At 35.9% G+C, this 27,519-nt stretch overlaps 1 long non-coding RNA gene across 1 annotated transcript; it reads left to right on the top strand.

Moving 5' to 3' along the window:
• Positions 1-1,936: 1,936 nt before the first annotated feature.
• On the top strand, positions 1,937-27,519 carry LOC131392999 (uncharacterized). Its single transcript, XR_009215823.1, has 4 exons — positions 1,937-1,983; positions 6,499-6,624; positions 22,487-22,528; positions 27,248-27,519. It is a non-coding gene; the product is annotated as an uncharacterized LOC131392999 (long non-coding RNA).

Raw genomic sequence — 27,519 nt, forward strand, 5'->3', positions numbered from 1 at the left:
ACAAGTTTCAGTTGTCTTCTGCAAACCCAGCATATTGTGGTATAAAAAAGAAATACAAGAGCTAATTGCTGTCTTTGAGGAGCTTATGATATGTTAATAGGAAGTTAAATAGGACACTTCCTGGCTTAGTTTAGGCTGAAAGCGCGAGGACAGCATGTTCTACATTCCAAAGACACTTACAGAATGTTCTAATGGAAGTAGCCCAGAATCAGTCTTCAAAATTTTACTCAGATTGAAGCTTACAGATGGGATGGAATGTTGGAAAACGGAGAAGAAATCATAAGGATTTCTTTGCAGAAAGTTCACGTGACTCCACCCCACCAAGTGGGAAAGAAGGTAAGTATATTTGCTTCTCCTCATGTAAAAAGAGAAAGGTCTTAAGGCTTTTAATTAGAGAGTTTAGTATGTGCCCCATTCAGTTTGAGGAAGCAGAGGGGACACAGAGCAGGTTGGTTCCTAACTTCTGCCTGAGAAATATAAAGGCACGATGTGTTGCCAGTTCGATGTTGAGAGATGAGTCAAGAAGAAGTGGCACAATGGGGTCTGCCTGCACTTTAAGACTTTGTCGTGTTAAATATTTCATGAACGTTCATCAGTCAAGATGTGCCATGTATAAGGACACCTCGATGTGGATTCATCTTAGGAACTGTGCAATAGGACCAACAAAAGCAGTTATGCAACAGGCAAAAGCTCAAGTCAGTTTCAACATTTCTAGGCACTGTGGAAGGGGCAAAGCCACTAGTTGTCTTATGAGGACATCTCCTATGGATGCAGTTAAGAGATCTCCAGTACTGATAAATCTATGAGGAATCCCCTCTCTCTACACGCAAGAAGTGCCACTTAAGATAAATTCAGCTTTAAATATCTGCCAGATCCAGCAATTGTGAAACCATCTGGTAAAGTAAAATATTTGCCATTTCCCTTACTTTTCCTCTCTTCCCCAGCTTCAACATTAGAGAAATAGGAAATGGTTTATAAATTTCAGAGAAGGTGAGCAACAAAGAAAGCAGTAGGCAACTATCCCCCTTTCTTGGGCCTCGCATGGCTGTATTTAGCCTTTTCTACGTGACAGGAAGAGGAATGGCTATAACTTTGAATAAAGTTGGACACAGTGACTATTACAGAGGATTGAACATTTTACGTAAGCAGTTCAAATTGTCATTTTTAACTTAAAGTAATTTCATTAATTTATATTGAACTTAAAATTTTCACTTAAAAATGACAGGGAAAAAACATGGATTTCATAAGTTTTTACCTAGAAGTAGAGGGTAATATCCCACAGTAAATAAATTTTAAAGGAATACTGGAAGACAGAGTAAATTGCTCTGTGGTTGAACACCGTGAGTCATATTCATTCAAAGTACATTACAATAAAATTGGGCAAAAAGATGGGGTATGGCCTCTCTGATACATAATATTCTATATTTTCATATTATCAACTTTTATAACAATGCTGGGTTATAAGAGAGATAATAAAGAAACATAGAAATCATACCTTTCCTCCAAGGGCATATTATCTGGTTTTGTTTCTTGGTTTCCCCTTGGCATGTGAATCAATTCATTTCAAATCAGGCTGCCAAGCAAATTCTCATTGTTTTGAAACAACTCTACTCTCCATGAATATTTTCATGTTTCTGCATGGGCAGGGCTAAATGGTCAAATCACAAGCATGACTTGGAAGTTAGAGATTGTGTACTGCTCTAGAGTCATCTGCTTACATTTCAGAGTAGGGCCCTTCCCATGCTCCTCAGAGAAAACTTGTTTACATTCCAGAGCAACGCTCTCTCTCTGTCTCCCTCTCTCTCTCTGGAGGGGAGGAAGGGTAGATGTGCCAGCCACCCTATATATGCTCTGAGTCTCCTTATTTTGTGGTTCCTCTCCTGTGGTGCAATTCCTACTGCATGTGCAGGTGACATTTGGCTCTCATTGTCTTCCTCCACAGGGAATTGGAGAATGGGGATCCGGTGCTGCTAAGATTGGTCTGTGAGTAAATAAAAAGCCTGTTCTCTCATCCAGACGTCCAGAGTTTCTGTGTGTGTGTGAGAGAGAAAGAGAGAAATGGTGTCAGGTTAACTTGTTAGCTTGAAAGTAGGATAACATCTGAGACCCTTCACAGCTTTGGGCTCAACACTGCTACTTAACATTTACAACCATCTTTTCCAGTTGGTTTTCTAGGCAAACCTAGAGTACTTAGAGCTAAGTATTCATTTTGATTCTATTGGTGATAAACCTGAAACTATTTAGTCTGTTATATTCACTCCCCCAATCTTCAAACTACCTTTCAGTTTCCTATACTTTCTACTCATGCTGTCTCCAAACTGCGCTAGTCTCAAAATATTATGTGTGCTCCCCATACCCACCATCCATAAAAAAGATGAAAGCAGCTCAAAATGATGGCTATCATGTTGAGCAATAAGCAAATAGCCCTGAGTGTTGCATGAGAAAAGAGGAATCAACACAATATGGTTCTAAAGGAGGTGAGGGGTTTAAGAGTTGATTACATGTATCACAATTTAAGTATCATTTTAAATACTAGCTCTTGCTCCCGTCTTCTGGATCCCCCCTTGATGGTCCTTCTAAAGCATCGGATTTCATGGAGCAGGGAACACTGGATGGTAACACTGAGCTCACTGTGCTCAGACTTCAGGGCTCTTCAGTTCTCATCCACCCAGGGATGAGTTTAGATGGGCTTCTATTCTGAGAATTAGATTGAGAATCTCCAGCAGTGCTTCTGATATCTTGATTCTATTTGTGAAAGTTAGCACATATGAGAATAAAGCCAGTTTCCCCACTTCTATTCTGCCTTTGCTTCTGTGTTTCCCCATTTTGTGGCTCCTGCTATGTGGTAGATCTCATAAAACCAGTCAGAGTCAGGGCTCATAAATAATCGCTTCACTAAGCAGTTACTTTGGGCTATTCTTTTGTCATTCATTAATTCAGCAGAATTCTAAGACTATTTTCTGATAGCACATATTCTTCACAAGGAGTGTCTTTTTAAAGCACTATAGATTAATAATAATATTTTTTAAATTACTTCATGTTGACCTTGAAACATCTTGCATCTCTGGGATTGCGAATTACACAGGTTGTCATCTGATCCCAACTTTTCTACTTTGCTGTCAACTCACAACATAACCTCCATCAGCATCTTCTCTACTCTGACCTTCCATTTCCTCATTTATGAAAGGAAAGAGTTGGATGTGACTAGGCTGCTCTGTAGTTTCACTCAATACAACGATGTTTTAGCTTTTTTTGGTTGTCTTCTTAAGAAAAAAACATGTATCCATACTTTCCAAGATTTGTTGTCTTTTTTTCTTTTTTAACTCTGAGATCACTCTTGAGAATTATATTAACCAATCTGTAAAGTCTCATGCTATTTCCTCAAGAAGACCTGTGGGGTCTTGGTTGGCTGCTAATGTTTTTAAAACTTTTTTTTTTGTCATGTCATCAAGCATTAATAAGATTCTTCTTTGTTATTCTATTAAAAGGAGCTCAGCAGTAAGGAGAAAAACCAGATCTGGAAGCACTGAACACAGTTCCCTCAGTGAGCAAGCAGAGAGCACCCCTCCATCTTCGTCTATGTTTTAATTTTAATTCTTTGTTGTTTGTCTTTTATTCTGTATTCTCTGAACTATATATTTCCCACAATTGGAAGTTTGACCAATTGATCCACACCGTTCTGTTATCTGTGGAGCAAAGCATTTCTTTCTATACTTCCCATTTAAGGAGATCAGAAGCTACAAAACAATCTGACAAGGAGCAAATACTTGTTGTGTGATCTTTCCTACTCTATTTACATGTGCCCACCTGTGCCTCTTAAGCAACAAGAAGTATTAATGTAGATTTCCTAGAAGCTTACAATGGACACAGGTTAGTGAAGCAGCAAAGCAGAAACTGTAAGCTGAGTCTTCCCTGGGCAACAGCCTCAGGATACTTTGCCTCAGGACTTTCACAGGGAGGAAAAATACCATAGGGATAATTCGGTACATGTGTGTGGTGATGGGCTGTAATTAGTATTTTGGTGGTGAACACGATGTAATCTATGCAGAAATAGAAGTATAATGATGTACACCTGAAATTTTTACAATGTTATAAACCAATGTTACTGCAATAAACAAAAAATTAAAAAAATAAATAAATAAATAAGCCTATGAATCAGGGCAAAAAGAAAGAAACGGGAATTCGAGAAATAAGGAAGAAAAAATATATTCTACCTGTCTGTGGTCAGCATGGACTGTATGCATATAGAGTTGTGGTTTTTTCCTGTGTAAATAAAAAAGACTCTTCTATAATTTCTAGGCATTAATTATATAATTGCACAGTCCAGAAATATTCTACTTCTACCTCTTTCGCCATGCTCTCAGGCAAACAGGATTGGTCTGATATATTTCTTACGCAATTGGATTTTCAGACTACCAACGTGGCAGATCAAGCCTCAATTGCCTGGTTCCTTCTACCCAGTAGGACTGAATCACAGCACAAGAGTTCAGTCTAGCACCAAGCTGAGAGCTTCAAAAAGTAGTCATGTTGTTCCAGAAGAAGTGATTTTGAAATATTATTCTGTCATGAGAATACAGTCTATCTCGAACATCTTTCATCACATTTCTGTGATTCTCAGTAAAGAGGCTGGATATCTTGAAAATCACTGCTGTCTAGAGTGAAGGAGCCTGAAAGCGGTTCCATTATCTCTGCATTGTGATGGGGTCTAACCCTCTGTTCACTTGGGTTAGGTTTTCGGGTGGATTAGGAAAAAAGATAACCAAACTGGGTTATTTTCAGATTAATTTAAAAGTATGTTATTCCCTTATACTTCTTTTAAATTCAAAATGGTCTGAAGATGTGTCATTAGGCAGTAGAAACCGAATGTTATGTTTTACACTTTAGTTACAAAGACATAGCTTAAGAACTCTTGTAAAATATAAATAACTGATATATAAATATCAATAAATACAAAACTGTTTATTCAGTAGCAATTAATTCAAGTGAGCTTAAAGTACATTTTTCTTTATAAAGAAATTATAGTGAAGATATGTCCTTAGCAATTGTTAATAGAAAAAGGCATAAGCTTTAACATTTACCATTCGATCCCTTAATTATATAATTTTTAAATAGTACCAGTCTATATTTTTAAGATAGAATGGTCTGCAAATTTCATTTTTGAAAAAGTATACTTATATTGCCTTTTGCTATTCAGTTCTTATTCTGTGCCCTCTCTTCATATCAGTGTGACTCTATAAGGGAAAATATCTTTTTCTGGTTAGATTCTCGGAATATCACACTGCACATGGCATATTACCTACCTCACTTTCATTTGGATACTTAAATGGTTATTTTCTATGCAAAATGGCAAAAACACAGTTCGTGAATTTTATCCCAGATATCATTGTTAAATAATAGTGAAATATACAAGTAGAATAGAAGAATTATCTGCCAGGAAATTTAAGAAAAAATATTTAAGAAAATTTAATTATGCAAAAATTGGATTATTTACGCTTATTTTAAAAAATGAGTGATAAATTTTAGCATGTGGAGGATTGCTGTTTTTGCCTGTATTTGTAAAATAAATAAAGGACTAAGGGAATTGAGAGACACTGAGGTGGGATTAAAGAATGCTCTTCTCTGTGATTCAGTTTTCATATCTTTAAATTTAGACTGCATTGCTAGGAGACTAAAATTCTTTCAAGATTTGGATACTTAGGAATCTCTACACTTAGGACATATCTTGGTTAGACTTGATTTGAATCACTATTATAAAGCGCAGATAGAATATTTTCCTGATCAGATAAAAATTGTTAAATTATTTTTACTATAAATTAATACTCAAGATGAACAGGTTATTTAAAAACATTTTTCTAAGATTATGCCAACACTGCAAGTTACTTTAGAAAGCAGTATAGTATAAAAGACACCATGGAAGTCTCACCGACTCTTTGGATTCTCTTAGACCCAACTTTAAATCCAAGTTCTGAGCCTCAGTGCTGAGCACTAAGAGGATTAAAAGGGAATTGGGAAGTAGAATCTTAAACGTGGCAATCAACATGTTGAAAACAAAAACGGCAGGCTCCAAATGGCATCACTTGTATTGAAGCCCATGATACCAAACCTAGATTTAATACCTGACCTAACTACAGTTTTGACCTTCCTCAGAAATGTAATCTTAATCAACCAGTCTGGAATTTTCTGGTCAGTATCAATGAAGCAATCTGTCACCTGGGCCTCCTTCCTCCCCTGGAGGAAGAAGAGGCAACCTGCATGAGAAACTCGTGCTATTCCCTTACCCCCAAAGAGAAGGTGTCCTGGCTCAAAATAATCCTTTCTCTTCTTTTGCTAATAATTTCTTTGTCTCTCCTTCTTATAAAAACCTTCCATTTTATGTAACTCCTTGAAGTATCTCTCTGCTTACTAGGTGGGATGCTGCCTGATTCATGAATCATTTAATAAAGCCAATTTGATTTTCAAATGTACAAATGTACTTGGTTGAATTTTGTTTTTTAACAGATTTGGAGACAGCAGCAGGACCAAAGGAGACTTCCAGCAGCTTCAGGGACAACGAGAAACACAGGTGTGGCGCTCTGTGAACCCTTTTGAGTTCACTGTCTTTCTCGCCATTTCCTAGGGCCATTGGTAAGTTCCTCTTTAGTTTGAGCTCCACACTCTTTTTGCACTGAGCTCTCCATTTAATTGGCTTTTCAGACCAAAATTCTCAGGTTTTTGAGTGGAAAATCCCATCCCTTGATTCTGTCCTGGATTCCACATTGGGAACTACTGTAGTTCCACGTTTGTTTGGAATTCTTCCCCCAATTCCAGGTTGGGAATTGTTGGTGGCAGCTACAATTCTCCATTTGTTTGGAATCACCCCACAGTTCCCATTATTTGAGGGCTGCTGGTTCAATCCTTTACCCCAGTCCAAAGCTCCCTGGGAATTGTTGGTGGTTTCCGGCCAGAACCTGAGTGGATCTGAGACCCGAGTAGGTCTGGAGATTGGAATAGGTCCAATTTAGACCACAGTAACATCTAAAACCCAGCCCTTGGTTTTGTCCCTGGTTTCCACTGGGGCCTGCTGATTCAATCCTTTCCCTAGTCCCCAGTTCCTGGGTTACTGCTAGTATGTTAATATATGAGGTACATTTACCTCATACGTTATGTACATGAGGAAAAGGCCATTGCTAATGGAATCTCGGAAGCCAAAAAGGCCACTAAATTGGTAGCCATGGGTCAATCATTTAAAAGCTGTTAGATAGGTTAAGAAGAAGATTTCCATGAGAGGTTAAGTAGTTCACAGAATGGGTTAGATTGACACTAGGTCACCCACCAATCTCAAGAAAATTTCCATGCAATGAGGTGCATTGTAAAACACCCCACAATTTCCAACTCTAAGATGCATCCCTCTTAGGTATTAGTTTGGCTCCAAAAAACCCAAAGGCCTAGCTAAAAAAAAATGGGATTCTTTATATCCAAAGAGTTTTGCACACCACCTTCTGACACACCTGCTTATTTTATGTCTAAGAATTTTGGTCCTGGAAGCTAAAGGTATCTGTAAAAATGGCAAAATATTACAGAAGACAACCTAGAATTACAATGGCCATTTTGGGAAATGTTCCATTAGACCAGATCACTCATTAAGAAATGCATTTGAGAGCAAGAGATCCCAGGTTGAACAAACAGAATGGGATACCTATTTTAAATGATATGTAGAACCTTCCAGAAGGCTTCAGGAGTCCAAAATAGATTCATTGAAAGATTCATTGCAAAAGGCTAATGAAAAATTAAAGACACAAAAGGTATCTAAAACAACACCTAGATGTCCCCCACTTCACCCTTTTAGGGATCCATTATCAAAACACTGGCCCAGAAATCAATGTCTCAATTGTAATCAACTGGGAAACTGGAAAAAAGATTGTCCTCAGAAGCCCTCTGCAAATTCCTCAACATCAATGTAAATGCCCCAAAATGGGCTCCACCTACAGTTGAAACTCTGAGGAATTTTTTTTGGTAAATTGCTGTGTTATTCCCTTAAACAACCAAAGGAAAACTAAAATTACAATTAACGGGGTTATTCAATACTGCCAGAAATATTTACCGTTTGTTCTGCCTGAAATGTGACAAGATATTTGAAAGAATTTAATGACTTTATGATCAGAAGTTTGGCCAAAATGGAAGCTGATATTCAGAGCCTGATAGGAATTTTTTTTCTTGGGCCTTCTCCCCTAAACTATGTACCCAGAGGGAAAGAAGCAAATTGGGGAAAATGTAATTGGAGGGGCGGGTCAGTCTCTTTGCAGCCTGTTATTCAGGCGGCAGTCCAGTTCTTTGGAGAACTAGAAACAACTGTCTTTGTCTTATAAATCTCTGTGGGACCAAAGGTGTGGCTCTAGAGAGCTGCTCAAAGTTCATCTGTCCTTTTTATCATACTCCAAAACCTCCCCTATTTATCTCAAAATACTTGTAGATATTGTAAAAGATCAGGGTATTAGAAACACAATTGTCTTGCACTTAAAATTTTAAATTATCCTAGACCTTTGCTAATATTCAAATATGCCTCAAAAACTTCATCTTGAAAAAAACTTGAATACTTTTCTCTGTACTTTTGTGATGTAAGTTTTCTATCCCCATCTTCTCTGGGACCTAAGAACCATTCTTTGAAATGAAAACTTCAGGGAGGTAATTTTTATCAAAAGGAGAAAAGGTCATTTGAAAAAAATCTAAGTGTCTTCTCTGCAAATATTAGTAAAAAGCTTTAGCCATCTGAATAGGTAATCTTAATTTATTCCAACTATTCACTTTATACACAATATGGATCCAACTGTTCTTTTATAAACCAGTGAGTTTTGCATTATGGTACCTGTCTCATAACTAATAGGTCTCCATTGTCATCTGTCTATATGTTCTGTGTGTCTATACATGTATGTTGTAGATGTGGGATGTTTTTCCACCTTAGGATAGTATTGGCAAAATTAATTTATAAAAAAGCTCTATTTAATTGGCTTAAAGAAAATTAAGTGCTTAAACTCTTGGAAAAATAATAAAAACTAACTCAAATGTTTTTCAAGTTCATGTGATCTAGGATCAATCTTTAGTAAATTAAAGCTAGTTTAAGTCTGTTGACTTCATTAAAACTGACGTGTCATTAGAGTTGCCAACATTGAATATAATGCAAACATATAACTTTTATTCTACCTAGGTTTACTAAAAGTCAAATAAGTTCATATCTCTGCTACAAAATTTGTCAGCAGGAAAGATTACTTAAAGTGATGGCTGATTTTGTCTAATCTCATGAATTTTTCAGGGGTGATCTAAACACAATTGTTGTGAGCAATTGACTTAAATAGATGTAAGTGGGATAAGAGCTTATAGGTAAACTTTCTAGCAACAATTACATTTTATGGACTATGTACTTAAAAACAGTTTTTTCAAATCTTATTGGTAACCTGAAACCCTAGCATTTTGCTAAACTAAATGATGGGAAATTCATTGACTATCTAGATCATCCCCAAATAAAATAAAATACTGAAAGATTAATTACTGAACATAGATTTATCCACATTTTTCTTCCTTTTACAGAGGAATCAAAGATATTTGGGTCTGTTACTAAACATGTCTTATGCCATGCTGAAAAGCATGTTTCTAGAAATTATAAGAAGTATTTATAAACTTGCCAAGCCATAGAATGCTAATATAAAAGACAGCTCATAATTGTTTACTTCTTTATTTTTCACTAGAAATTAAGGTTTTTAAAGGTTAAAAATTCTTATGTATGTAATTGAAGCTACTAAGAATTATAAGGGAAACAACACTGTATGCAAGGAAAGTAGGATGTGGGGGAATTTTTTGGTTAAGAAAAGATGTAATCTACCTAGAAAACAAGGACTCTGGATTTTGCCAAAATAATTTCCCTAGCTGACTTTCATGAAAAGTCAGCAGTAACAGATTCTATAAAGATTGTGGCACGTGTTGGATGAAGTTCATTCTGCTTCTGTAAAAAATGACCGCTCACTGCCATATTTTTGCCATTCTGATGTCCTTGTAACATGGAAAAGTCTGCTCTTGAATCAGAGAAATTAAAATGAGTAAACAATGGCTATAAACTAAACAAACAGTTGGGGCTGTGGGAAACGCAAGACAGCTGCTTGATTCTTCCTGTTTCCCTGCAAAACCCCATTTTTTGGTTTTTACATTCCTTTACCCACTATAGAAAAAACTATCTCTGTCCCCAGATGCCTCAGAACTCCTCCCTCTGGGTCCTTTGAGCACTTGCCGTTGGATTTCATTCAACTGCCATGTAGTATGGGTTATCAACATGTTATTATTATTGTATGTATGTTTTCTGCATGGATTGAAGCCTTCCTTTGCTGCAAGAATGATGCCCTCATAGTAGCAAAGAAATTGTTAGAAAATGTGTTTCCCACTCGGGATATACCTTCCACAATCTCCAGTGATCAAGGCACCCACGTCACTAGGTAAATCATATGAGCCTTAACGAAAACCTTCCAAACTTCTTGGACTTATCATTGCCTCTATCACTCTCAATCATCTGGCAAGATTGAGAGAATCAAGGGAAAAACTGGATTCAAGCAGAACAAGTATTAATCACAGGGAACTGTGTGAACTAAGGAGGATGCTCTAATATTTTGTTTTTCTGGATTTAGGGAGACCTTTTCTCTTAAGCTATCTATGACATAGCAATTTGGTAAAGTATACCTTGTGAACAAAGATGAAACATTTACTTTTCTCCTTACCTGATCCCTTCAGGATTCAGAAACTCTCAGCAAGTATTCTTATTTTCATGACAATATATTTATTTGCATAAATTCAACAAGAATCTGTTCTCTTTGTAACAGGACACAATTGAAACATTGGCTGTATTACCAACGCTTTGATTGGAATGTCATATTTGAGAGACATGTGCATAGACTCAGATATGGCCAGACAGCTTCAGGGAACTGCTTGGAAAACTCAACCTGGTACCTACAAGTTTCCAGCAAAAACGTCTTAAAAAGAGCTCATATGGTCTATCACTATTCTTACTGCACCTACATAAATAATCAGGCCACATTTAATGCAAACAAATTTAGTTTTACTGTGATTATCTTTGGTAAAAAAATGGGGGTAATTGTAGAGAGAAAAATTGTTTGCACCTTTGTAGATATTAGATTTTAGTCCTATTAATCATTTTTGAGGTTTTCTTATATACTTGTAGACTGGACTGGATCTTGAATTCTTCCAGTCTTCTCAAATATCTAGCTATGACTCACCAAACTAATGTTTCCAATTTTCTCCCACCCTTCTGATTTGGAATCACCAAGCTGTTTGGAAGGGATTATACCAGGTCCTCCTCACTACCCAGATGACAGCCAAACTTCAGGGACTTGAGCCCTGGATATCCATCTCACAACTGAAGAAGACTCCACCTGACACTTGGTCCTGTACAAACACTGGAGACCTCCAAATTAAATTGATAAGGAAGGAAAGTAGCTGACATCCAGGTAGACTGCTACCACCCAATAGGACAGATCAAGACTTTATAAACTAAACATGAAATCCTTGTTTCTTCTCTTTCTTTCCTTTACTCTGGCATTGAGATGGAAACATAATGCCATCATTCGTATTTCCCAGGCCATTGCTAAGGCAGGTAACCTCTGGAATTTAGAATGAACTTTTATTTCAGGCTAGGAGAAAATCTAACTGACCCCTGGCTTGAATGAGAAAATGCAACAATTTCTGCAAATGAATCTATTAACAGTGCCACCTTAGTGGAAATGGTTTGTGCCCTGGCAGGACTTACCTTTATCTGTGGTGATTATTCTTCTCCTTGGGTCTATGAATGCATAGATGGCTGGTGCACAGCTGGGCAATGCCTCTTAAGTTATCCAACTATGTCCCTAACTGTTCTAGAAAGGACCTACCAGGAGGCTTTTCATGATTCAGGGTATGCTTCCTTTGGCAGGACCCTACTTCCCTGGTTAGGAGTAAATGTAAATGAGGGTATGATCAGTGACTTCTCCTTAATTCTTGAAGATTGTGCTGGTTGTCTTGCTAAAACATTAGTTGCCCAGCAAAAATATTTAGACTCTCTGGCTAAGGTTGTTCTTGGTGATAATATAGCCCACGATTATCTTTTAGCTGAGCAAGGAGGTGTCTGTGGTGTGACTAATACCATCTGCTGCACCTGGATCAGCATTTCTGGGGAAGTTGAGACTCAGCTCCATAAGATCACTGAGCAACAGACTTGGCTTAAAAAGATGACTCCTTCAACATGGTCTTTCTTTGACTTATTTGATTTTGGTTGGTTTGGGTCTTGGGGACTATGGTTCTGAAGTGCACTCCAGACATTGAGAATTGTCCTGCTTATGGTTATCAAAAAATCCCCCTGATGCGTCATATTCTCTCAAAAGCATGCATGTTTGCAGCCACTATTTGCCAAGCAAATGATCTCCCAGCACTGGAACATCAGAAAAGGAACAAATAGAATGGCCAAATTAAAATTTGTGAACCCGGAACTGTGACCTGTGAATGTCACAGGGATTAGGCAGAATCGTTTCATGATCTATGGAAACCACATCAAGGATTGATAAAGCTGCAAGAACTATAGAGTGGTAGCTGAGAGTGGCAGTAATGCCTTAAATTTTGATGACATCTCTCAGTCCAGATGAGAGTCTGATTAAAAGGGGAAAATTATTAAAGGGAAAAACCACAGGCTCAAAATGGCATCGTTGTGCTAAAGCCCATGATACCAAACCTAGATTTAATACCTGACCTAATTGACTTTTGACCTTCTCTAGAAATGTTAGCAAGAAACCAGTCTGGAATTTTCTGGTCAGCATCAATGAGGTAATGTGCCACCTGGGCCCTCTCCATCCCTCAGAAGAAGAAGCAATCTGAATGATACAATTCTTGCTGTTTCCTTCCCCCTACAGAGAAGATGTCTTGGCCCAAAATGATCCTTTCTTTTCTTTTGCTAATAAATTCCTTGCTTCATCTTCTTCGTATAAACACTTTCTGTTTTGTATAACTCCTCAGAGTATATCTCTGCTTGCTAGATGAGACACTGCCAGTTTCATGAATCATTTAATAAAGCCAATTAGATCTTCAAATTTACTCAGTTGAATTTTGTTTAACAAATACAAATTCTAAAAGGAAAAGAGAAAAAGACATAAAGTTTCAATCTATCTCTTTCTTCTGTTTCTCTGCTTCTTCACATTGTTTCCCAGGTTCCACCATAAGTGCATTTTCAGAGGCACCCACAGCTGCAGCCCTGGAAGTAGTGTTCTCGGTTTTCTCTCCTCATCAGGGTCTACTTTAGAGAAGGATTCAATTTAAAGAAAGATTATTGGCCTTATGATATCTTCCTCAATCTTGCCACTGTATCCGTACTTTTCAGCCTGTCTATATGGTCAAGATCTGCAATTTATTAAATAATTATTAAATGGTAGACACTGAAAACCTTAGAAATGAAGAGAGAGAGAGAATGAATAAATTGACCCACAGAATAAGGTCATCAAGAATTGTTATCTAATCATTTTGAAACCAGCAAACAGTTAGCCATTGATAATTAAGTAACTAGGAGCTAAACTTTTTTTCTTTTTTGCAATTACTGATTATAGCTTTTAGCTGTTTACCCATCCATTGTTAACTGTGCTGCGTAGGCAATATGCTAGCTGACTCCCACTGGGTTCCTATAGATAACATCTCCCTGGAGCCTGGGTCACCATGGTAAGGGGTGTTTGAGCTGTTTTTCAGGAATTAGGACCCCTTGTCAACTTCAGGCTGGTTGAGACCACCAACCCATCAACTGGGCCTGCACGGATGTCTGATAAGTGACATTTTGACGTCAAAGGCTAAAAACTCCACTCTCAGCTCATGCTAGTGCTGCCATTTTGTGAACATGTGTCCTATGAAGTCTGACTACGCTTGTGCAGATCATCAATTACTTCACCTCTCCTCATATCCAATCGTCTATCTCCACACTTCAGACCACCTTGCCCCCTACCCCATAAATATCCTTGAGTCCCCATTATCAGGGAGGCAGATTTGAGACTTGTTCTCCCACTTTCCTCACTTGGCTGCCTTGTGATTAAACTCTCTCTCTGCTGCAATGTCTCATCTTGGCATTTGGCTTTCTGGGCTATGGGCAAAAACGAACCTGGTTCGGTAACAATTTAAGAATATTTCTTAAAACAAAATCAACACTATGATGTGTATCATACTATTATCCCAGAATGTTTATTTAACACTTCATCCCAATTTATTTTTTTATAATATCACATATTTTTGAAAGCATATTTATTAATTATGAATTAGTGTTATAATTTTATTTAGTGCTGTAATTGTATCAACAAATATCCTTTGCCATAATTTAATTAACAAATATATATACTTTGTGGAAGACTTAATCTGTGTATAATTTTTTTCTTTTCTCGACTATTGCAAATAATGTTACCAGAAATGTTCTTGTGAATAGTTTCTTATTATACCCTTAGTACACAGCCATAAAAGTAAAACTTCCAAGTGGAAGGCCGTGGAAGTTTCTAAACCCCTCTATAAATATTGTCAAATTACTGTTTAAAATTTTTATACCAATATGAAGTCACCCACAGATTAGGAAAAATGGGTTTACCACTCCTTTCACCACTTATATTGTGCTCGCATATTTTAATTCAATGGAGTGTAAATCTTAATAGGTCTACAAGACTTTTGCATTTTCTTTTCAGTAATGAGTTAAAAATTTTGCCCTTATTTCCATTGGAGAATTTTTCCTGCTTTATTGATATATAAGATCATTTTATTAGTGATCATTTATCTTTGTCCGTATATGTTTCAAATATTTATTTCTAATTTGTTATTGGTGATTTAGTTTTGATACTTAATATTGAGGCATGTGTAAAACATATTTAGTCAAATACTTTTCAAGACTTTATGTACAATTCTTCTATATCTTTGCCTGCTATTGACGCTTCAACGTGAAATTCTCTAGTAATTTACAGCTAAACAAACACCCCAAATCACTAGTGGCAAATTAAACACAGTTTATCTTGGTCAACACATATTTAGCAAGCCTATCTTCAACATTAAAATTCAAAGATGAGATAGAAATTTAATTTTATATCATTACAACTTGAAATTTCTTGCTTCTTAGGTTTATAACTAAAAGCGTTTTGTCAAGTACTAAGTCCAGCTTTAGACAATAGGGAGATAACTTCTTATGTTCTTCCTCATTTCCTCACCTCAAAGTCCTTCCTGATATCTTGTCCTAAAGTGACACATAGCACTCTTTTTTTCTCAAGATACTATTATTTTAGAGAAGTTATAGGATCTCAGTGAAATTGAGAAGAAGGTAAAGAGATTTCCTATATACCTGGGCCCAGCACATGCATAATTCCCCATTATTAACGCCCCTATCAGAATGATACATTTATTACAATTGATGAACCTACATTGGCACATTATAATCATCCAAAGTCCATAGTTTACATTAGAGCTCCCTCTTGGTGCTGTACATTCTATGGGCTTGGACAAATGGTTAATGACATGTCTCTATCACTATGATACCACACAGAGTATTTTCACTGCCCTAGAAATTGTTTGTGCTCCACCTATTCATGCCTCCTCTCCACTCCTCTAAATCCCAGTCAACCGCTGATGTTTTTACTATCTCCTTACTTGTGCCTTTTACAGAATGTTACATAGCTGGAATCATACAGTATGTAGCCTTTTCAGATTGGCTTCTTTGACTTACTAATATGCATTTAAGGTTCTTCCATGTCTTTTTATTTCTTTTTAGTGCTGAATAATATTCCATTGTCTGGATGTACCACAGTTTACTTATCCATCTACCAATAAAAGGACATTTTGGTTGTTTCCAAGTTTTTGGCAATTGTGAATAAGGCATATATAAACATCCATGTGCAGTTTTTTGTGTAGGTATAACTTTTCAACTCCTTTGGGTAAATACCAAGGAGCATGATTGTTGGACAATAAGGTAAGAATTTGTTCAGCTTTGTAAAAGACCACCAGACTGTCTTCCAAAGTGGCTGTACCATTTTGCATTCCCACCGGCATTTGGTGTTGTCAGTGTTCCAGATTTGGGCCATTCTAGGTGTGTAATAGTACCTCATTATTTTAGATTGCTTTTCCCTGATGACATATGATGTGGAACATTTTTTTATATGCTTTTTTATCATCTGTATCCTTGGTGAGGTGTCTGTTATATAATTGTATTTTCTCTTCTTTTTTAGCATATCAGTTATACTTTTTTTTATTGGTTGCCCCAGAGTTTGCACTATATATTTACAACTAATCCAAGTCCATTTTCATATAATACTATACGGCTGCATGGGTAATGTGTGTACCTTATATAACAAAATAATCCTAACCTCTCCCTTCCATACCTCCCTTCCATCTCTTCAATCATTGCTGTCATTCATTTCACTTATATATAAGCATACATAACTATACATTGTATAAACTATATGACATACACAGAAGATATATACACAAGATACATAATTGAATATATTGTTACTATTATTATAACTAACTGTTATCTGTTAGATCTATTAAGAATAATAAAAATAAAAGTTTTTATTTCACCTTTACTTAATCCTTTTTTAATTCCTTTTTTATGGTAATTCAATTTTCTAACCTATATTATTTTCTTTCTCTCTAAAGGATTTCATTTAAGATTTCTTACAAGGCATACCTACTGGCAACAAAGTTTCTCAGTTTTCGTGAGTCTGAGAAAGTCTTTATTTCTATTTCATTTTGAAGGATAATTTCAGAGTGCAGAATTCTAGTTTGGTGGTTTTGTTCTCACAACTCCACTCTCTTCTTACTTACTTCTTACTTCTTACTTACTTCTTACTTCTTACTTGATTTCTGAGAAGTCAAATGTAATTCTTATCTTTGTGTCTCTATAGGTAAGGTGTTTTCTTCCTCTGGCTTCTTTCAAGATTTTTTCTTTATTTTTGATTTCTGTAGTTTGAAAGTGATAAGCTGACATGTAGAGTTTTTTGGTATTTATCCCACTTAGTGTTCCCTGAGCTTCTTGGATCTTTGGATTGGCATCTGACATTAATTTGGTGAAATTCTCAGTCAGTATTTTAAATATTTCCTCTGTCCTTTTTCCTCTTTCTTCCCCTTCTGGTATTTGCATTATACGTGTATTACACCTTTTGTGATCATCCACAGTTATTGGACATTCTGTTCTATTTATTTTATTCTTTGTTTTCTTTGCTTTTCAGTTTGGGAGGTTTCCTACTGATATATCCTCAAACTCAGAGATTTTTTCCTTAGCCATGTCCAGTCCAGTAAGAAGCCCATCAAAGGACTGCTTCATTTTTGTTAGAGTGTTTTTGATCTCTAACATTTCTTTTTTTTCTTAGGATTTCTAAATCCCTGCTTACATTGTCCATCTGTTCTTGCATGCTGTCTACTTTATCCGTTAGAGCCCTTAGGATATTAATCATAGTTGTTTTAAATATCCAGCCTATATTTCCAACATTAGTGCCATATATGATTCTGATGCTTGCTTTGTCTCTTCGAATTTCTTTTTTTGTCCTTTGGTATGCTTTGTAATATTTTGTTGATAGCCAGACATGATGTACTTTGTAAAAGGAACTGCTGTGAATAGGCTTTTAGTAATGTAGTGGTGAGGTGTGGTGGAGGGGAAGCATCATGTAGTTCTATGATTAGGTCTCAGTCTTTTAGGGAGCCTATGCCTTAGGACTGTGAACTTCATTTTTTTCTCCCCTCTTAGGTGGCAAGGGAGGACTAGAGTGGGCTGCAGTTGAGTATTCCCATTACCCCAGGTCAGTTATTCTCTGATAATATCCCAGAAGGTTAGGCTCCGGTTAACTAGTTTCCCCTGAGGGCAGGCCTTGTTAAGAAGAACAGAGTGCTCATTCATATTTCAGAATGGTCCATTTTCCCCTCCCCTTGCTAGAGAGGAAGGGTTTTTCTCCAATATTTCCTGTGAGAATCTGGTTGAGTTCCTGAAGGGAAAACTCACAAAAGTGTGACGGCTCCCCTATGATTTGGTCCCCCTGGAGTTGTTAACTCTCAGATTTGCCTCCACTGCACCTCCAGAAATTTATCAATTATAGTTCGGGTTTTCCTCCCTGGGCACTGGTTTTCCTGGGATTTCCTCTTGTGAATTTCTGTTCCGGGTAAGCCGTGACTCCCTATATGCACCTCTCTGTCTCTCTAGTCTTGACGGCAGCAATTTGTCCTGCATCCTCACCTCTCTTATGGATCCAAAATGAGCTGTTGACTTTTCGGTCTGTTCTGCTTTTAACTTGCTGTTCAGATGAAGTGGCAACTTCCACACTTACCTGTGGAACTGGTAACTGAAAGGCCTTACTATCTCTTTGTAAGCACAGGATCAGTCAAAATCTTCCTCTCTCGGGAGTCATGGGATCTAGAGTGCACAGTTAGCTTACATTTTGGGCCTTCTGGCTAATATATTACTTCGCAAAAATTAACTGAAACCTCTTTCTACTATGAAATTGGATGTTCACGTACTTACAAATAAATACATACAATATTTTCTTTAATTAAAGAAATGTATAGTCTTCATAGTAAAAATATATGCTTAATAACATAAAAATAATTCCCATATAGCTATACACTTAGACAATCTCTCACCAAAATCAGCATTAGTCAAATAATTACTGAGTTTTTCTTCCTTTTATTCTTCCTTTCTTTCTGCAATCCATCTTTCCATTTTAAAAATTAATTTTTTTGTATATGGTAGTTTTAGAGATCTTGTTTTATTTTCATCTAAATAATTTAAAAATGTGCCCCAGCATCATTTATTAAATAGACGTTCATTATGAATAGTTTAATTCTAAACCCCATCACATGTATAAATTCTTTCTAATGTCCATCTCTGAAGATTTTTGTCTGTGTGACATCATTTTCTTAAAGAAGCTCATTTTTAAAATTATTCTAGTTACATTGTATATTTGCTAAAGAAGTACAAGTGCCTTGTGTTTTCAGATTTGATTATTTTCAACTTTGTGTTTCTCCACACTAACTGTGGATTACTACTTCTTACCTAAAACATCTTGCTATAGTATTCAAATTTTCCATTTATTTTGTTTAAATATTTATTATTCATTTTTCAAATTGTTGAATTGTGGTCAGGAATTTATCCACACAATTCTAGTTGGGAAAATGATTGGCACTTTTTCACTTTACTGTGTACAGCATGAGCTGTTCTAAATATTACGTTGATTCCTGAATGTTTCCTCTTTGTTAGTTTTTACATTATATAATTCAGTTTCCTTTGATTTATTTTGGCTTATTTTTTGTCCAAGATCCAAAATGTATGTTAAAATTACATTCTACTGTGCTATTTTTTTCTTTTATTCTTTACAATTGCTTTTCATTAGGTTGATAATGTTATTCAAGTATTAAGCCTTTATAACTCATATTTTCTTTATGAAATACGTCTATTTCGATATTTAAAAACTATTTCTCTACCATGTAAGAATCTTTATTTTAAATTCCTCTAGTATTACTATTTCATCTTTTACTTTAAGTCTGTATGCTTTTGCCTCACTTTTGACAGTTAAAATCTTTCTGTGTCCCTTTGATATATGTGTATCTTTTGATAGTATCATATTTTTCTCTACTTTGTTTTGATTGTCTTTGTCATTGAATAGGAGAAGGTGGTCAGATGGGCTTTCAGGAATTCTGGAAAATCACAGGCACAGATATTTTTCAAAAACAGCTAGCCATTGATTCTGTTTCCTCCTCTGGGAAGATAATGTGGCCTTATTATGTCTGAATTTCTTTCGGGAAACAGGACACGACAATATTTATAAATAATCCCTTAAAGGGAAGTACTTAGATGTTTAGTATAAGTTCTTCTAGGACCATAATTTAACTACCAAAAGGTATGGTAACAATTGAGATTTCCAAATGTGTGACGGCTGCTTGCCCTTGGCCTCACGTAGGGACTGTGAAACCAAGGGAAACTACTCCAGATTACGTTATACCTGCTCCTATCATATGTGGCCAACCTACTTCTCAAATGACAATATATTATTATATTATATTATTTTTAAATTAGAAACTAGGTAAACACACAATTGTTGGATATGAAAGATTTCTTCCTGCCAATCAGGAAACTGCAGAAATTTTGATTTATTTGCATTTACTGAAATCACTTAAATGTTTGGCTTTCGTTCTGTCATTTTATCTTTTCTTGCTATTTCATGGGTTGTAGAGGTATTTTTGTTTGGCTCTTGTCTTCTTCTCCTTCACCTTCTCTTCCTCCTCATCCTCTTCCCTTTCCTTCTTCTTCCCTGCCTTCTTCTTCTCCTGCATCTGCAAATTTAGTGGGAACTACCACCAATGTTTAATTTCAATAGCAGCTATCTGTAATTATTATTATTATTATTATTATTATTGTATGAGTGTGAGGAAGACTGGCCCTGAGCTAACATCTGTGCTAATCTTCCTCTATTTTGTATGTGGGACACCACCACAGCATGGCTTGATGAGCGGTGTGTAGGTCCGTGCCCGGGATCTGAACCTGTGAACGCCAGGCCACCGAAGCAGAGCACACGAACTTAACCGTTGTGCAACCGGGCTGGCCCCTGTAATCATTTTTATTAACATCATGAGTCAATAGCAGTTATTGATGCCATAAGGTCATTACATTGACTAGGAAGTGATAAAAGTATGAATTTAATGTAGACTCCAATAAGGCAAGGATGCATACTGTAACTTCTACAATAACAACTAAAAATAATAATAATACCAACTCAACAACAAAAAACGTGATTAAAAAATGGACAAAGAACTTGAATAGACATTTCTCCAAAGAAGATATATAAACAGCCAATGAGCACTTGGGAAGATGCTCAACATAACTATCACTAGAAAAATGTAAATCAAAACCACAATGCTATATCACTTCACACCCATTAGGATGGCTACTGTCAAAAAAAAAAAAAAAAGAAAGAAAGAAAAGGAAAATAACAAGTGTTGACAAACTGATGGTGAAACTGGAACCCTGTGTATTGCAGGTGGGAATACAAAATGGCACAGCTGCTGTGGAAAATGGTTTGGTGGTTCCTAAAAAAAATTAAACGTAGAATTACCATATGACCCAGCAATTTGCTTTCTGAATATTTACCAAAAAAATTAGAATCAGAGAATCAAAGAGATATTTGTACATCCATGTTCATAGCAGCATTATTCACAATGGTCAAAAGGTGGAAGCAACTCAAGTGTCCATTCATGGATGAATGGATAAGCAAAATGTGGTATATACATACACTAGACCATTATCCAGACTTAAAAAGGAAGGAAATTCTGATATATGCTACAATATAGATGAACCTTAAAGACATTGTGCTAAGTGATTACAGTTATATGAGCTGTCTAGAGTAGTCAAATGCATAGAGACAGAAAGTAGAATGGAGGTGGCCAGGGGCTAGGGAGGAGGAGGAATAGGAGTTATTGGTTCATGAATACATAGTTTCAGTTTGGGAGGATGAAAATGTTCTGTAGATGGATGGTGGTGATTGTTGTACAAAAATGTGAATAAACTTAATGCCCCTGAACTGTACACTTAAAAATGGTTTAAAAAATACATTTTACGTATATTTTACCACAGTAAAAAAATTCTCTTTTCTAATATTTAGGTAGAGTTAGATAGATCGACGTAGGCTTTAGTCAAATTTCTGGTATCTGTCAAAAATTTATTTATTCTGAATTCTGGATGGAAAGAAAAATTCTTGGTGCTTCAGCCTTATTTTCAGAAAGTGTGGGGGAGAAGTTAGTTTTTTAAGTAGTCTTTAGTCAATTCCTTATTGAGAAATCATGGATGAAATGTGTCAATCACACAATGCATCACTTCTGTGGCTTTTCCTGACCCAGCCACTTCCAATTCCTAACTTTGCAACTCTGGATGCTTCGTGATCCTGTCTTCTTCTTCTGCCAAAGGATATGTGTCATTTATGCTAATTATAGCGATAAAATGAATATTTAAAAGTAGAAATGAAGGGCATTGAGGATCAAAATGCTCTTAGCCACCTTAAAAAGCAGTTTTCCATTTTTCTCCTGGTAAAGACTCTACTTCAGAGGGAAATGGTGGATAAGATTACATTGTCCCCATAGCTTCCTTCCAGCCATAGCTCTTGCTCTCCATCAAGAGTTAAAGCCCGAATCTTCATCAGCCACATTGGATTTGTAGGATAATAGTTGGTTTAGGGTGTTATAAGTTATTATATTTTTCTGACACTTTATATTTCACAGTGGGAAGTTGTGAAGAGTGGAGTCATAAAATTTGTACAAATTTACTTCTTTCCTGACAGATTTTATTTGAATCGATGTTTGTTTCACAATTAAGCTGGAAGGAACTACCTGCCTAACATGATTTATAAAATAGCTTGTACAAAATGCTATTTTGTTATAATAATTTATTCTTAGTGATTTTGATATTTACCCATTATTTATCTTTTACTTTTTTTTTCAGAATGCATGTTACATGTCAGTATATTGGGAGCACTAGCAGAACGTGAGTAAATTTCTGGGCTTAGGAGGAGATGACTGCGTATCGATGTACTGCATTTAAGGCATGATCTTCACAACTCTACTACTGACTCTTGAGAAAGCTCTGACAGAGCTAAGGTTTTCTGTAGGAATACTCTCACATTTTTATTTTTTAACTTATTAATCGAGATTTATGATTTTCTAAAAACAAAACAGCATTCTAAAAATCCAAATAACTTAAGTGGGATAGCCACAGATATTCATTTATCCATGAAAACATGCCTCTCACTCATCAATCCTTTAGCAATATGACCCCATGCGTGGGACATATTTTAATACTCTCCTCTATTTATATGTGATTATTTTGTGTTCATTTCCCTTTGAGCAAACATTGCAATAAATTAATCCACAGCTAAATTGAAAAAGATAACAATAGGTTATTTGCTATCATTTAGTAGCAGCGTTTTAATCCTGTAGCGGGTGTGTGTCTGTTTATTCTCCTGAACTTGCAATGCCTTCATCCAGAGGAGTTAATCTTCTGAGAGAAAGTTAAGCAAAACCACCTGTCCTGTTGAACTGAGAGAACTGGCATCCCTCGATTCATAGCTGCCACAGTCTTGCTTCCCACTCGGAACGGAAGCTTCCTTTTGAAGAGGAGCAGCATTAACAATCTCCTGAAAGACTTATTATCACCCTCCACCAATACAACACACAAATGTGCCATCTTTACTATTCTGAGTCTGTAACAATACCTTGGACTCCTGTAAGACAGCTCACCTTCCCACACTGAGGAATGAATCTGATTCGCTGTGTAGAGATGATTATCCTTTCCTATTTTTTGCTTCACTATCATTTAAGTCTAAGGCCATCACATACCCTCCCTGTCATTTTTATGTAGGAAATCCTCAGTGATAAGGTGACAGAGTTTGACAACCCATTTACCTCCCTGGTTACTATCACTCATTCTGCTGAATGGTCTGTCTTTATTGTGGAGATGTATAGGTAATTGCCTCTTTCTTGAAGATTTTGCAAGATAATCTTGCAGATACTGGAGAAAAATTCACAAATAAGACTCCTAGTCCTAAACATCTGCCTCTCTCAATGTTACTTTAGAATTATACCTTATACAAATAACTCATTTTTTTATTTTTAATATTATACAAGTAGATGGAGACTAATAGATGAGATCTTCACAAAAATTTGAAGACAGTATATCCAAAACATTTGCAGTTCTAAATTAAAAGATAATAATAATAATAATAAGTTGGAAAAGGATAGAAAATATTCACTTCATCCTTATCATCATTTCCTAATAAGTTTACACATGTGTTAATAAAGCATGCAATTTCCAAATCAGTATTAGCTTCTCTTTTTGTAAAGCCTTTGGCCATATAGATCTGAAATGTAGTTACTCTAAATGGCACACCATTTTAAATATGTCTACATATTTGTTATCTAAACAGATTACTTAATGATAAAGCAACTTCAAGGTAAAACTGAGAATATCTGTATTTCTATACTTAGATCCTTATTACATGTCACACGTTCTATGTTTTTCTAGTCATATAACAATCATAATGTTTATGTTAGCTCATGGAATCTCAGGTTCAGTTGCATTTTAAACCCAGACTAATATTTTTATCCTTTGTGATCAAAATAAATGGACCAACTCTTCTTTTTCCTAAGTTAGCTGGTGATTTAGGATAATTTAATGTTAAAATAATCGTCAGTTGTGTGAAAACTAAATCCCGCTGTTAATGTAACTTGTAAATAATTTGAGAAAAAAATTCTCACGTGTCAAGAGAAACTGAATTTATATGATTTGTTTTGGGAATTAGGGCTCAGAAAGTTTTCTCTGTGCTGAGAAAGAAAGAAAATATGTTTCTGCTACAAATATGATTTAAAATGCTAACAATATTTGCGTTTTATTTGATACACATGTTCTATTATATGTTTTAACTTTTCTTCAATTCCTATGAAGGGAATATTATTATAATTTGCAATGAACATAACTTAGAGTTCTCATTCAACTGACATCCTCTTTGAGAACTGTCTGTCACCTGATAAAACTGGTCCTAGTCTCCATATTTGTAAAATAAATACAACCACTTGTCTTTTCCCACCCCACACCCAGTCACCCAACCAGAACTGATAGGATAGAAACCACAATCAAGATAAGCCAATCAGATTGTCTCTCCAAGTAAATTAGAATTAGAATCCTGCTACTCAATGCTAAGACCTATAAGAGAGAGATCAGAAGGTAAAAATAACTTCAGTTATAGTGAGACTAAAAAGAGAGTTAAAAATTAAGTAGAAGTAAAGGGAAAACTATCACCATGAGATTACATGGAGGAAAAGAAAAAGTAATCATGGATCCAAACTTGCTGGTTCCTATTTCCTGGATGAATTTCCTTCCAGGGAAGTTATTCCCGTTTCTTGGTTAGCAACTGCTAACTTTATACGTTAACTATTGGGCAAAAATGTAACTTTATTGCTTTATAATAATATAACTACTCAAATTTCATTTCTAATGATGACATAGATCATAATCTTGGCAATTCATAATATATTTGATCACTTCTTGCTTAAATTTCTATGTGTCGAGCAACCACTCAGCCAAATCAGGATTTTCTTTCTGTATCTCCCAACCTTCTACCTGACGGTGATTAAAAGTCAAGAGACACTGACACATTGCTCTGGTATTGAAAATGAAGCCTATGACGCCCACAGTCCTTCCAATTCTTCAAAGCTTTCCACTTACCAGATTTTCGTCTAATTCAGTCAGGTAACTCTTTTTACATATTTCTGCATTCTTTCCAGCTCTATAGTTCTTGGGTTAAACTTGACATTGAGGGTTTTGGCTGTTGATCATCAAAACAATACTTTTGGACTTCTCTCTCAGAGTCTGGCCTTTGCAAATCCAAAGCACTTTTGCTCTTAAGACTATTGACTGCTAAGATTTTCAAGAGGTTATTTTCAAGAGGAAAAAGAAGATACTTTGTTCTTAACAATATCGCCTCTTGAAAGTCCCCTCTTGAAAGCAGTGCTTATAGAATTCTAAGGCTGCTCCTGGAATCATCCATGTAGTGATAGAGCTGTGAGAGGGCTAATGGGACAGAGAATAAATAACATCACAAAAAGTTATCTCAAAAAGTATCTTCTGGTAGATACATGTCATTATAAATTTGTCCAAACCCATAGAACGTACTAGAAGAGTGAACTATGTAAACTATGGACTCTTGGTGATAATGATGTGTCAATGTAGGTTCATCAATTGTAACAAATGTACCACTCTGGTGGGGAATGTCAATAATGAGGGAGGCTATGCATGTGTAGGCGCGGGGGCTACATGGGAATTCTTTGTACTTTTCATTAATTTTTGCTGTGAGCCAAAAACTGCTCTAAAAATAAAGTCAATTAAAAATTATCTTCTTAATATTATCACTAAAATTAAACATTCTTATCATAAAGCACAGAGCCTGGTACATAGTAGTAATTCATATAATGTTTGCTGGAAGTCTAGAGGCATAGACAAATTGATGGATTAATGAAAATAAACAAAGATCAGAAAAATACATGCAGAAGTTCAAGAAAGAGTCAATAATTTTAGCAGCGAGATAATAAAGAATAAGTATTTTGTCTGTGATGAGTCAATGGACAGACCACAATAAAAAAAAAAAAAAAACCAAGATGCATGAGGTGGAAGATGACTCAAAATAGCAACTTTCCTGGTAAAGACGTTCAAATCTGTTTCCACAAGTCAAACAATAGTAGGTGATGTAAATCTATGTACATGTATTCTTTTCTTTTTTTGTTGTTTTTTTAATTTTTTGTTTATTGCAGTAACATTGGTTTATAACATTGTAAAAATTTCAGGTGTACATCATTGTACTTCTATTTCTGCATAGATTACATCATGTTCACCACCAAAATACTAATTACAACCCATCACCACACACAAGTACCAAATTATCCCTTTCGCCCTCCTCCCTCCCCCCTTCCCCTCTGGTAACCACCAATCCAATCTCTGTCCCTATGTGTTTGTTTATTGTTGTTATTATCTACTACTTAATGAAGGAAATCATATGGTATTTGACCTTCTCCCTCTGACTTATTTCACTTTGCATTATACCCTCAATGTCCATCCATGTTATTTCATGTCAGCAAATCTAATTCCTAAGTTGCATACATTCAGAGATTTTCATTTTCTCTTTAACACAAATAAAGCAGAATATTTTGAGCACACACACACACACAGAGTAAATGGACAGAGTAGAATATGTGCTCTAAATAATTTTTAAAACACAATTTCATTTAAAAATGCGTTATTTGGACTAAGTGGTCTCCCAAATCCCTTCCAACTTTAACAGTTCATTATTGATTCATACTGATGTTAACTTTGGATAAAGAGCAGAGCAGATAATTATAAAATAGATGTAAATCTTATTCCCTTGAATTTTAATTTTCTTAAATGTTTTAATTTTTTCATGCATTCAGTATCACAGAATTAAGTGCTATTCAGTGGATATAGAAAACGTGTGAATGATCATAGAGAGGAATAGTGTTGGCAATATAGATGAGACAGAGAACCAAGAGTTACATTGTTGTTTCCTTTTGATATTGCTTGGTAACTGTAACATGTCACCTGTCATAAAAAGAACAAATAAACCATTACCTTCTTTTCATAAATTCATCATTCAGAAAGCCCTTCTCATGCCATATTGCTTCTTCCCTGTCATTGCAGCAGCATGATGCACTACAAGACCAGAAAAGAAATTACATCACACTGGCAAGAGCGTCAAGACTATTGCAGATTTAAAGAGAGGAGGATGAATGTTTTGTCAACCCACGGTTAGGTGTCTGGGGGCCATTAACACTAGGAGCAGCTGTGAGACTGTTATGAACAGCAAGCACTGACCACTGCAAAGCCTGTTGTTTTAGATGCATGAACTAGTATTGTGTTCAAGGCTTTTTAAAAAATATTTTTATTTTTCGTACTTGGACACATGTTTTATG

Source organism: Diceros bicornis, chromosome 27 (genome assembly GCF_020826845.1).
Source record: "Diceros bicornis minor isolate mBicDic1 chromosome 27, mDicBic1.mat.cur, whole genome shotgun sequence".
NCBI lineage: Eukaryota > Metazoa > Chordata > Mammalia > Perissodactyla > Rhinocerotidae > Diceros > Diceros bicornis.